Source organism: Ziziphus jujuba, chromosome 4 (genome assembly GCF_031755915.1).
Source record: "Ziziphus jujuba cultivar Dongzao chromosome 4, ASM3175591v1".
Lineage (NCBI taxonomy): Eukaryota > Viridiplantae > Streptophyta > Magnoliopsida > Rosales > Rhamnaceae > Ziziphus > Ziziphus jujuba.
In genome coordinates, this window is record NC_083382.1 from 8222003 (window position 1) to 8234561 (window position 12559).

The window sequence follows — 12559 nt, forward strand, 5'->3', positions numbered from 1 at the left end:
TTTTAGACGCACTCATACAGTATTGGTGTTCTGGTATATATGTGGTTTAGCGTGCAAGTATTATGTCTCCCGTGAGTTGCCATTGGACCGAGGGCAGGCAGGTTTGATATAGTGCACATAGCCGCCCCCCTCCTTGGCCGGGATGAAGGTTTCAGCAGCGGTACTGTCGGGACACCGAAGTGCCGTTTGCAAGTTTCTTTCTTTAATCTCCCCGCCAGTGGGTGCTCAGGACGCTGGGTATCGGAGGGCATCACTGGTATATGGTGTGGTGTGTCAAGTACAAATTTTTCGGATAGAAATTTCAAATCCCAAAAAGTACAAAAGTTATTTATTATAATTTATTACATTTTATTTATATTTGGGGTATTTATTTATTTGTTGTTATTGCATTATTTGATCCCTTGGTTTTCGGGAATTACGAATATCGGGTTTTGTGAAAATGTTTTAAAAGGGAAACATTTCCAACGGAGTGAATAGTGAGGGTTTTGAGAGAACGTATTACCTTCAAATGTTTATTTATTTATTTATTTGTTGGTATTAATTAAATCCCTTTATTTGGTATATTGTTAATATTAACGGTGTTCAGTAGATAGGGTCACTCACTGAGATGATTAGCATCTCACGTTTTTAAATTCCGTTCCCCTAGGTCCAGGTTGGGAGACGTTGATCGTCCGGGGCGAGCCCGACGTCTCAGTTCATTGCCGAAAGTCCAAGAAGTATTTCTTCCCTTTTTCCTCTTCATCTTGTATTGTTTTCGTATCTGTCATTGTATTAATTCTACATTTAATTGTATAATGCTCTGTATACTGTATTATGTACTGATTTACTGTTCTTTGAAGTGCTGTAAAATTGTGGAATCAACTTGTAATAACGTGGGAGGAATAAGGGGATGTGTATGGAAGGGTCCTGACAGTTGGTATCAGAGCTCTAGGTTATAGTATTCTTAAGGGACTGTGCGTTGTTGTGCATCCCATCCGCGTCTAATCTCTCGTTTTACCCGTCTTAAAGCATTCTTTCCGTTTGTCTCGAAGCAAATTCGTTGCCCGAGTTGAAATAACTCTAATCTTCGAGAGTGTCAATTAGAATCACTTATCCTAACAGGGAATTCCTATGGCCTAGTCGATGGTTGAGGATTGCCTTTTTCTTTTTGAAGGTCAAGTAATGGGGCAGATCGAATTCTGTGAATCTTTTTGGGATCTGAAGCGATCCTAGATATGGATCGAGTGGTTATGCAACTTATGTTTATGGACCGCTAGCATAAAGGAGTAAGGTTAAAGTGTTTCAGCTTACCTGAAGTGGTGTTTCGTGGAGGAGTTAGGAAGCCTTTACGGAGGTTAATTTCTGTCCTCGTCTCCAAGGAGCTATCAGAGAATGGTTGTTAAGGGTCTATGGCCCAGGTGGTTGATGCCAAAGAAGATGGTGAGCGTTGGAACCGCTAATAGTGGGAAGCAATTCGAAAGCATTTTCCAGCAAGTTATCTGGATTACGATCGTAAAAAGGATATCGAATTATTATTGATTTAGCTTTGGACGTTGATCTATTTCAGTACCGCCATGCCATGAGACTCCATTAAAGTTAAAGGACTTAAAGGCTTAGTTGCAAGATTTGGTGAATAAAGGTTTCACTAAAACAAGCTTATCATCGTGAATGACATCTGTTCCGTTCATGGAGAAGAAAGATGATTGCCTAAGGGTGTGTATCGGCTATCAATGATTTAGCAAGGTCATCACCAATAATTCGATACTTTTTGTCGAGTATGGATGTGTGTCGATCAACGTCAAGGTGCTAAGATATTTTTCCGATCGATTATTCAAAAATTAAATACTTTTCAAAGTGATATTTGAAATTTAATAGTATTTTATTCAAGTATTTTTTGTTTATGTTCGTACATGTATTTGTATATTATATCGTTTGATATTATACTGCACATACTGCACCATACGGAGGCGGCAAACCAATGTGGTCCATGTAGAGCTAGCCCCATGATCATGTTGCCTATGAGTCCAGGGGATTGGACGGCCAATATAGGCAACCACCCTGGTTTGTATTAGTAGCGGAGTGTCGGCGACAGCTGGAATCATGGATCACATAGCATGTTAAAAGTGTGGAGTTTTAACAATTACCTATGCAAGTTAAGGTATTTTACACTAATTAAAATAATTTTCATATTATTTATTATTTCATTGATTTAATTAGTAAATTTCATAAATTATATTTCGATTTTTGAAGAAGTTTGGAAATTTAATTTGGGTTGATAAGTTGTGTATATTTTATGTTGGTGGTATATTTGAAAAATATATTTTATTATTTGTTTTATGTTACGGTTTTTCCAAGAGCGACTTAAGGTTTAAGTATCGCCAATTGAGAATCCAAAGTAGGATATCGTTGAGTTCGAAAAGGAAATCCTAAAGGAAGCACGTGATTCAATGTATATGATACACCCTAAGGGTACAAAGATGTATGGAATGCTTACTAGATGACATTATGGTTTGGCACGATAAAGGAAGTTGCAAGATTCAAATACAGGTACTTAAGTCACCAACAAGTAAAAGTGAGGAGTAAAAAAGTTTGAAGTAGTTTCAATCCTTGCCCATTTCCGTGTCGGGTGGGGAGATGTAACGTGGATTTCGTGCTTAAATTATCGTTCACAAAGAGAAGGTACAACAGCGTTTAGAGAATCAAACAAGATCAGATAGCAATTAAAGTTCTACTTGGTTGTTGATTTAAGGATGCATACTTCAGAAGCACTTTATGGTTAGCTTTCGACTATGACCAAGACTTGCAAATCGTGTTCTTGTGGACTAATTTGAATATCCTTAATTAGTGGGCATGAGGAGGAAAGTTGCACAAGAGGAAGTTAAAATTCACTATTAGGCGTGATGGTAGTGATAGTGGATGAGGTTTCTATTATACTTGCTAAGTTAAGCTGCCGACAAGTGGAAGCGGGAAGTAGAAATGTTTGCACACTTTTTCCTTGTACGAGAGTGGTTCTCACTGAGACAAGTCGGCCAAGCTGTTCGTAAAGCGTATCATGAGACTACACAGAGTATCCATCACCATCACGACTGTTTGAGATTCAAGCTTTACTTCAAGACTATAATGAAGGTTAACAGAGACACTTGGAGCGAGACTCAACTACTGCATCGCCTTCCACCATAGGCCAATGGACAAGCAAAGTACAGAATTCACACTTGGAAGTTATGTTGAGACCATGCATTATGCAATGTCGAAAGGAGCTGGATTGAGCAATTTCCACCGATAGGATTCGTTATGATATTAGCTACCAAGCGAGCATCGAGGTGTCTTTGTGTGAGATTCTATATGGAAGGCAGCGCCGAACTCCACAGTGTTGAAGTGAAGTAGGTAAGGAGAAGCACCACATGACGACCAACGTGAATTGGATGCGAACACCTACGGATGACTATGAATAAGGCGAAGGTCACCCAAGAGAGTTGAAGACCGTTCAGGAATCGACACATGAGTTAAGCCGACGTGCATGGAAAAGATGTTGAGTTCAAAGTCCAAGATTAAGTTTTTGAGATTATCTCCGTAGAAGAGAATTGTACGCTTTGGTTGATAGAGAAAGCCAAGTTCTTGTTACATTGGTTCTACAGGGTTATTAGAAGAATTGGTTTTGTGTCATGCAAGTTAGTATTTTTAGGAAAGCAGACAGGGTATGCAGCGTAATTCACGTATTGTTGCTACGAAAGGACATTGAAGACTTGTCATGTAAGGAGCGACCAGTGCAGATTTTAAGTCATGAAGAATGCTTATGGGTCAATAAGACTATTTTTCTCAGATCAAAAGTCTCGTGGTGAATTAATCTAGTCGAGAAAGCGACGTAGAAGCTCGAGGCACAAATCCGCAATCAATATTCTTATGCGTTTCAGCGACGTAAGAAATTTCGAGAACGAAATTTTTGTAAGGGGGGAAGATTGTAACACCCCGTCCCAAAGTACACCGGAATTTTCTCAAATTTGACCAAGGGTGACCGTTGACCGTGACTTTGACCGTTGACCGTTGACCAAAGGGGTCAAAAGTTGACTTTTTTGTTCCGGTTGGAATTCTAGGTTGACTGAGATACCGTTACGAAGTACACGTTGGCACGAGTTCATAGACTAGTAGCACGTTGAAAACAGAGCTACGGTTTGAAAGTTATGAGCAAAACAAGTTGAGGTCCAAACTGTCCAAGGGGTGCCGGAGTTGACTTTTTATTCATGCAAAGTTGAGCTTTGACTCATGCATGGTTGTGAAGTTCTAGTCGGTACGAGTCCGTAGACTAGTGGTACGTCCGATTTGGACATGTGGTTTGAAAGTTATGGACCTGTAGAGTTTTTCAAATACTGTATTATTTTAATATTTTTTTTAAATGCGTAACGATGTGCCACGTGTGACTTAATAAATGTGACCATGTGTCACCATATTGAGATGCCACATGTCAACCATGTTTAAAACCAAATTATTTTATTATTATTGTTTTATATAATAATATTATTTTTAATATTATTTAATTAATTTATAATTTATTTCTTTTATTTCTTTTTCTTTTCTTTTTTTCTTTTTTTCTTTTCCCCACGTGGGAAAACACCTTCTTCTCTTTTCTTTTCCATTTCTTCCCTTCTCCTTCTTCCCCGAGCCCATCAAAAAACCAGCAAGGAATTTTCTCTCTCTCTCTCTCTTTTGACTCTCTCCCCCTCTCTCTTTGACTGACCGTTTGGCCGGATTTCAGTCGCCGGACGGCCACACGCGCGGGCCACCGGTGAAGCCCAGCTCCCCGCGACCCCAACCTCCAATTTTCTCGACTAGTCGCCGCCGGACGCGCCCAGATCGGGCCGGTGAAGTCGGTGGCGGCGGGTTAAGTTTTTCCAGCGATTCTCGTCGTTTCCGGTCAACCCAGCTCGACCCATACCTCTATCCCACCATTTTCGACCCCTCTGAGTCCATTTCCGGGGTTAGATTGCCCAAAATCCCCACCGTTTGAGAGATCCCACAAGTTTAATTTCGGCCGAAGCTTTCCGGCCACTACCGGCGAAATTGGGGTCGATGGAGACCGGTAATGCGATCCTCGTTCCACAAGCTTCGATTCGGTATATTATTCGACAATTTTGGTTAACGTTTGTGTTTAACCCCCTAGGTACGGGGTATTATTTACCCGAATAAAATATTAATTTATTTGACTGTGTGTGAATTGTGTTCTAGGAGCACTGGTGAGTCGTGGAATTGATCCCATGGTGGATCATGGTTTAATTGCGTGCTCCAGGTGAGTGACCCACCATTGAAAATATTTTTTTGGAATAATTAATTATATTTATGTCGTGTTAATTTGATATCTGCAATTATGCTCATATGGTGTACTTTAAATATAATCGGGAAAAATATTATTTTATATATATTTACCCATTGGTGCTAAACGGAAATTTTGGGGTCATTAAGAAATTCCCGATTATTATTTTATTGTGATTAAATGGTATTTATTACACATGAGCAAGTATTTTCAGCAATTAATTGTGTCTGGATTTTATATTATTTTTGGATATAATTGGTTTGAATATTTTGTGAAAATATTTGCTTAAAGTGGTGGTTTGATTTTTATAATTATGCCCTTGGTATTTTATTTGTCGAACCTTGTATTATGAGAAAAATTGTTGTTTTACTGTTATCGATGTTTTCGTACCGGGTTGTTAAAAGGAAGTGTGGGATGGTAAATTTGAAATTGGTATATTTGTCAGGACCCGTCCAGAATTCCTCCCCGGAACCCTAGACAAGCCCTGATCCGAGGGAAATACCACCGAACCTTCCAACGGAAAATCCGGCAGCACCTCCCCTAAGAGTAGGACTTACCAAAAATTACCTGCACTGAAAACACACTTCTATATTCACCCCCTTATTCCTCCCGCAAAACTACAAGTTGTTCCCCAATTTACAGCACTTCACAACAATAACAGCAGCCCAGTGCATAAATAAAACATAAGTGTCCAAATAGTATACAGAGCTTTATGAAGTGCTAATCAACAGAAATACAATAAAGATGAAAGAAATAATACAACTGAAATGAATGAGTACAAAGGTACTTCTCGAAACACGATAGCAGCGGAAAATTGGTTCGCTCCGGAAGAACGTCTACCACCCCTTTTCACCTAAGGGAACGGAACTTAAAAATGTGAGATGCTAATCATCTCAATGAGTGACCCTAACTACTAAACACTTTTAATAATAATAATAATAATAATATAACAAAGAAGGGAATTGAATTAATACCAACAATTAATAAATAAATAATAACAGTTGGAAATGAAATTTTCCCTCAAAACTCTCACCAATCACTCCGTTGGAAATGTTCCCTTTTTAAAACGATTTCACAAAACCCGATATTCGTACTTCCCGAAAACCAAGGGATCAAACATTTGATAAACAATAAATAAATAAATACCCCAATATATAATTAAAATGTAATAAATTATAATAAATAATTTTTGAACACCTTTGGAGTTTGAAACTTTATTTGAAACTTTACACTTGACGCACCACACCATATACCGGTGATGCCCTCCGATACCCAGCGTCCTAAGCACCGACTGGTGGGGAGATTAAAGAGAGAAACTTGCAAATGGCACTTCGGCGTCCCGACAGTACCGCTGCTGAAACCATCATCCAAGCCAAGGAGGGGGGCGGCTGTGTGCATTATATAAGACTTGCCTGCCCACGGTCCAATGGCAACTTACGGGAGAAATAATAATACTTGTGCGCTAAACCCTATATACATATACCAGAACACCAATACTGTGTGAATGCGTCTAAAATAATTATTAAACCAACCGTACCATTTTCCAAAATTACCGTGGGAAATATATCAAAATTTCACACTTACCATCCCACATATTTTTATTTAACAAACCAATACGAAAACATCGATAACAAATAAACCATAATTTTCTCGTAATACGAGGTTTAACAACTAAAATACCGTGGGCATAATTATAAAATTAAACCACCATTTTAAACAAATATTTTCATAAAATATTTAAACCAATTATGTCCAAAATAATACTTAAAACCACGTACGACTATTACCGAAATATACTTTGCTCATGCATAATAAATAAATTAAATCACAATAAAACCATAACTAAATTGTACCACATGAGCATAATTTAAATACCAATTAAACATAATTAATTGCCCAAAATATTTTTGAAGGTGGGTCACTCACCTTAAGTGCGTAAATCAGCTAAGATCCTCCGTAGGATCAACTCCACTACTCGTACGTGCACCTAAAACATCCACAGTATACCAACCAAATATATTAATATTTTAATCGGATAATTCCCAAATGGGTACCTGGGGAGCGAACACAACGACAACTAAAAGTTACGAGTTATATACCGAATCGAAGCTTGAGTGATGAGGATCACGGATTCGGTCTTACTTTCCGGTGATCGGACCCGAGGTGGCCGGAATCTCGCCGGAAAGCTTTTGGGTTTCGACTCCTCAATTCTCCGAAACCATTGTGAATTGGCAGAAAAGGATTCTGGATTCGGATTTAGGAGGTCAAACACAGTGGACAAGGACCGACGGTGCGACTGGGTACTCGCCGAAACAGTAACTTCCGGCGAGCCACCGCGGTCACCGGCAACCGTCGCTGGCAGCGGCGCGTGTGGTGATCGTTGGCTAAGATTTTTGGTAGTTTTGTAGATCGAGAGGAGATGAATCCAATGGGACCAGCGGTGAGGCAAACGGAGGCCGGACGGCGGAGAAATCGGGGTTTGAAGAATTTCGGCCCTTCGCCGGAAAAAGCTCCGATCCCGGCGCGTCGGAGGTCCGGTGGCCATGAAATTTGGTGGGTAGGCCGGACTTGAGGAGGTGGTGAGGGGTGGCTGGCACGTGTGGCCTGAAAATGGCCGGAAAGGGGTCAAACGGCGGTGGCCGGCGGTGGAGGGAAAAATCACCGCCGATCTTCGCCACCTCGATCCGGGCGCGTCTGGTGACCAACGGCCGTGAAATTTCAGGGTTTGGCCGAAAATGGGGAGAGGATTCCATCTGGCCAGCGCATGTAACATGAATCGGTCAGAAAATTTGAAGATTCTGGCGGCCGATCGGTTTCTCTCTCTCTCTCTCTCTCCTCTCTCTCTTTCTCTCTCTTCCCTGAGATTTTTGTCAAATAAAAGCCACCGTGTGACACTATTTATTCCACGTGGACCAATCAGGTGCTGACACGTGATGTTACTGTGCACTTAAGCCAGATATAATAAAATATTACGGTATCCGATGAACTTCAAACGTCCATAACTTTTTAACCAAATGTCCGATTTAAGCGTGCCGCTAGTCTATGAACTCGTATCGACGAGTACTTTATAACCATACAAGAGTCAAAATAAATTTACACCACAAGAAAAAGTCAACTCCCGGCACCTTTTGGACTGTTTGCACCTCAACTTGTTTTGCCCATAACTTTCAAACCGTAGCTCCATTTTCGACGTGCTACTAATCTACGAACTCGGGGCATCATGCACTTCACCACGGTACCCTAGTCAACTAGAAATTCCAACTGGGACAAAAAGTCAACTTTTGACCCGCTCGGTCAACGGTCAACCTCGGTCAACGTGCACGGATTCCGGTGCGATTTGGGATGGGGTGTTACATATTTTCCACGGTAATTTTGGAAAACGGTACGGTTGATTTAATAATTATTTTTTTAGACGCACTCATACAGTATTAGTGTTCTGGTATATATGTGGTTTAGTGTGCAAGTATTATGTCTCCCGTGAGTTGCCATTGGACCGTGGGCAGGCAGGTTTGATATAGTGCACATAGCCGGCCCCCTCCTTGGCCAGGATGATGGTTTCAACAGCGGTACTGTCGGGACGCCGAAGTGCCGTTTGCAAGTTTCTATCTTTAATCTCTCCGCCAGTCGGTGCTCAGGACGCTGGGTATCGGAGGGCATCACTGGTATATGATGTGGTGCGTCAAGTACAAATTTTTCGGATAGAAATTTCAAACCCCAAAGAGTACAAAACTTATTTATTATAATTTATTACATTTTATTTATATTTGGGGTATTTATTTATTTGTTGTTATTGCATTATTTGATCCCTTGGTTTTCGGGAATTACGAATATCGGGTTTTGTGAAAATGTTTTAAAAGGGAAACATTTCCAACGGAGTGAATAGTGAGGGTTTTGAGAGAACGTATTACCTTCAAATGTTTATTTATTTATTTAATTGTTGGTATTAATTAAATCCCTTTATTTGGTATATTATTAATATTAACAATGTTCAGTAGATAGGGTCACTCACTGAGATGATTAGCATCTCACGTTTTTAAATTCCGTTCCCCTAGGTCCAAGTTGGGAGACGTTGATCGTCCGGGGCGAGCCCGACGTCTCAGTTCATTGCCGAAAGTCCAAGAAGTATTTCTTCCCTTTTTCCTCTTCATCTTGTATTGTTTCCATATCTGTCATTGTATTAATTCCACATTTAATTGTATAATGCTTTATATATTGTATTGGACATGTAGTTGTTATTTATGCACTGATTTACTGTTCTTTGAAGTGCTGTAAAATTGTGGAATCAACTTGTAGTAATGTGGGAGGAATAAGGGGATGTTTATGGAAGTGTGTTTTCAGTGCAGGAAATTTTTGGTTAGTCCTACCCTTAGGGGAGGTGCTGTCGGATTTTCCTTTGGAAGGTTCGGTAGTATTTCCTTGGGATCAGAGCTTGCCTAGGGTTCCAAAATTTATAGCAAGCATGTATATATATATATATTATCAATGAATAGAGCCTATCAAGGTGATTGAATTCAATACACTCTATTTTATTTATATGATTAAATACTTGAAAGACAACCAAAAGGTAAAAATTTTCATACCTTGAAATTTTAAAATTTTATATCGAAATTTTTGAAATTCTAATAGATATTATAGATTTTTTAAATATAGTCTTTCACTTCTATCGAATGTGCCTCACATGGCGGACAAAGCAAAAGTGAATAGCGCTAAAAGAAACATACCAAGATGGAAAATAAAGAGTGACGCTTGCAACAATTCTTTAAATGACGTATCAATTATCCATTGGTGAGCCAGGATAGGATAGGAAAGATCCGATAAATTAAATGCACTACCATGCAGGTCTATCTTATGATTTCCACTAGCTGGAGACTAGACAAAATAAGAAAAATTAATAATTGAAGTCATCAGACTTTACATCGTTGTGGATAGGACTGCCCTCGAAAAAGATATTGACTATAAGACTAACAATAGTGACATATATTAAATGTCTTTATGGAAGGTGATATTTGCACCTCACAAAAATTTCACACACTATTTTATTGTTACTTGTAGGCATGTTAGTCCAAGGATAATATATATATATATATATATATATATATATATATATATATATATATATATATATATATATATATATATATATATATATATATATATATATATCTATGTATGTATATATATAAATGTATTATAAAAAATAATAAAAGTTTATTTTAAAAAATAATTTTTTTATTAAAATTTTAGTATTAACTTATTTAAATAATTAATTATCAAATTAATTATAAATATTACAAAAATATTGAATAGATATTAAATTTTTCTTAATCAATTAAATTTTTAGTAAGCGATAATAATTATAAATAAAATATTATTGATAAAAATATACAAAAACTAATATATATTTGATAAAAAAATTTATTAATTAAAATACAACAATCATTATAATTACATTATATTTCGTAAATATCATCTCAATACTCATAGAATTTTTAGGTAACTAAAAATTATTGGTCTCTTTTTTGTTCTTATTTTAAGATGTGAAATGTGGAAAAATAATTATTAGAAGATGTATCTTCTCAATAATTTTTCATGTAATTATTAATATGTCAACTATAAAAATTTTGTATTGAATATAATTCTTTTTGATATTTAGTATAATATATTTTATTATCTTTTTATTTTTACTTACTTAATATTATTAATTTAAATGCTATCAATACGAATTCTACATAATGTCGTACTTCCATGTTATTATTTTATATCATTATTTTTCATTTTTATGTAATTAATTATTAACTTACAATTATAGAATTCTAATGAATTCATCTTATACAAAATGTATAGCAAGTATGTATATATATATATTATCAATTAATAGAGCCTATCAAGGTGATTGAATTCAATTCACTCCATTTTATTATATGATTAAATACTTAAAAGACAACCAAAAGGTAAAACAAAAATATCACTAAAGCTAATTTGATAAAATAATTTACTAAACATCAATAATATTTTTAAATTTTTTATAAAAAAATTTAAAAATTTTCATAGCTAGAAATTTCGAAATTTTACATCGAAATTTTTTAAATTCTAATGGATATTATGGATTTTTTAAATTAAATTGTTAAAAATTTGATGTGGAGATGGAAATTTCCATGGAAATTTTGGCAAATTTTGTAAATTTTGGTAAAATTTCAATAGATATTATGGAAATTTTATCCGTTTTCATTTATAACCCAAATTTTCTTTCGACTCCTTAAAAAAATTTCAAGAAAAATTTATATATTTAAAACCTTAACAGCAACCATACCAGGTTCATGACCTTCACTCTTATGTCCGTAAAATGAGGTTTTATGTCCCCATTGGTAGGACCATATATATGCTGCATTTGTTCTTTTACTAGGTACAACAAAAGTTTTACTATTTTTGCAATTGGTGATGATTTATTATTATTTTTTTGGATGATAACATAACAATTAGTATTAATTTGATACATTTGACTTAATTTTATATATTGATTTTTTGTTTTTGCAAAAACTTTATAACATTCAAATTTTAATGTGAAAAAGTAAATGAATAGCGAATTCAAATGTCATGCAAACTTGTGGATTTCATTTATGATAGTCATATATAATAACATAAAGCATTTTTCATTCAATAATGGTTAACTCAGTAACCATTTTCTTATCTTCTTTTTACCTTTTTTTCTTTTTAATGATGCCGTTTTTGTACTCTGACTTTTAAGCTATGTATTTCACTAATTTACTTTCACTTTTTATATTAATTGACTTTCACTTAAATAAATTTATTGTATTTATGATATGCTTAATACCTCTTTATTAAAAACTCAACTTTTTTTATTTTCCTCTTAAGAAAAATGAACGCGATAATTGCTATCTTGGCTGCATTCATCAATAACCGCAATCGAATTTATCAGAGACCTGGGAAATGATAAATTTCTTGTTACAAAATAAAAGAATGCATAAGATAACCTTGACATTTATAATAAGTATTTATATATTTATTTTCTTTATGAAAAATGAACATAGAAGAAGTAAATCTGGAGAAAACTTGAGGATTTTTTTTTTTTCAATTTGTAGCATTAATGGAGATCTTTCTTCTTCTTCTTTTTTTTTTCTTCCTTTTTTTTTTCTTTTTCGATTTTCATAAAAAATGAAGAACTTTACTTGCAGTTCCTTTTATATCTTCCCTCATTCTATCTAGATTTTTTTTTCGATTTTCATCAAAAATGGAGATCTTTGCACGTAGTTTCAT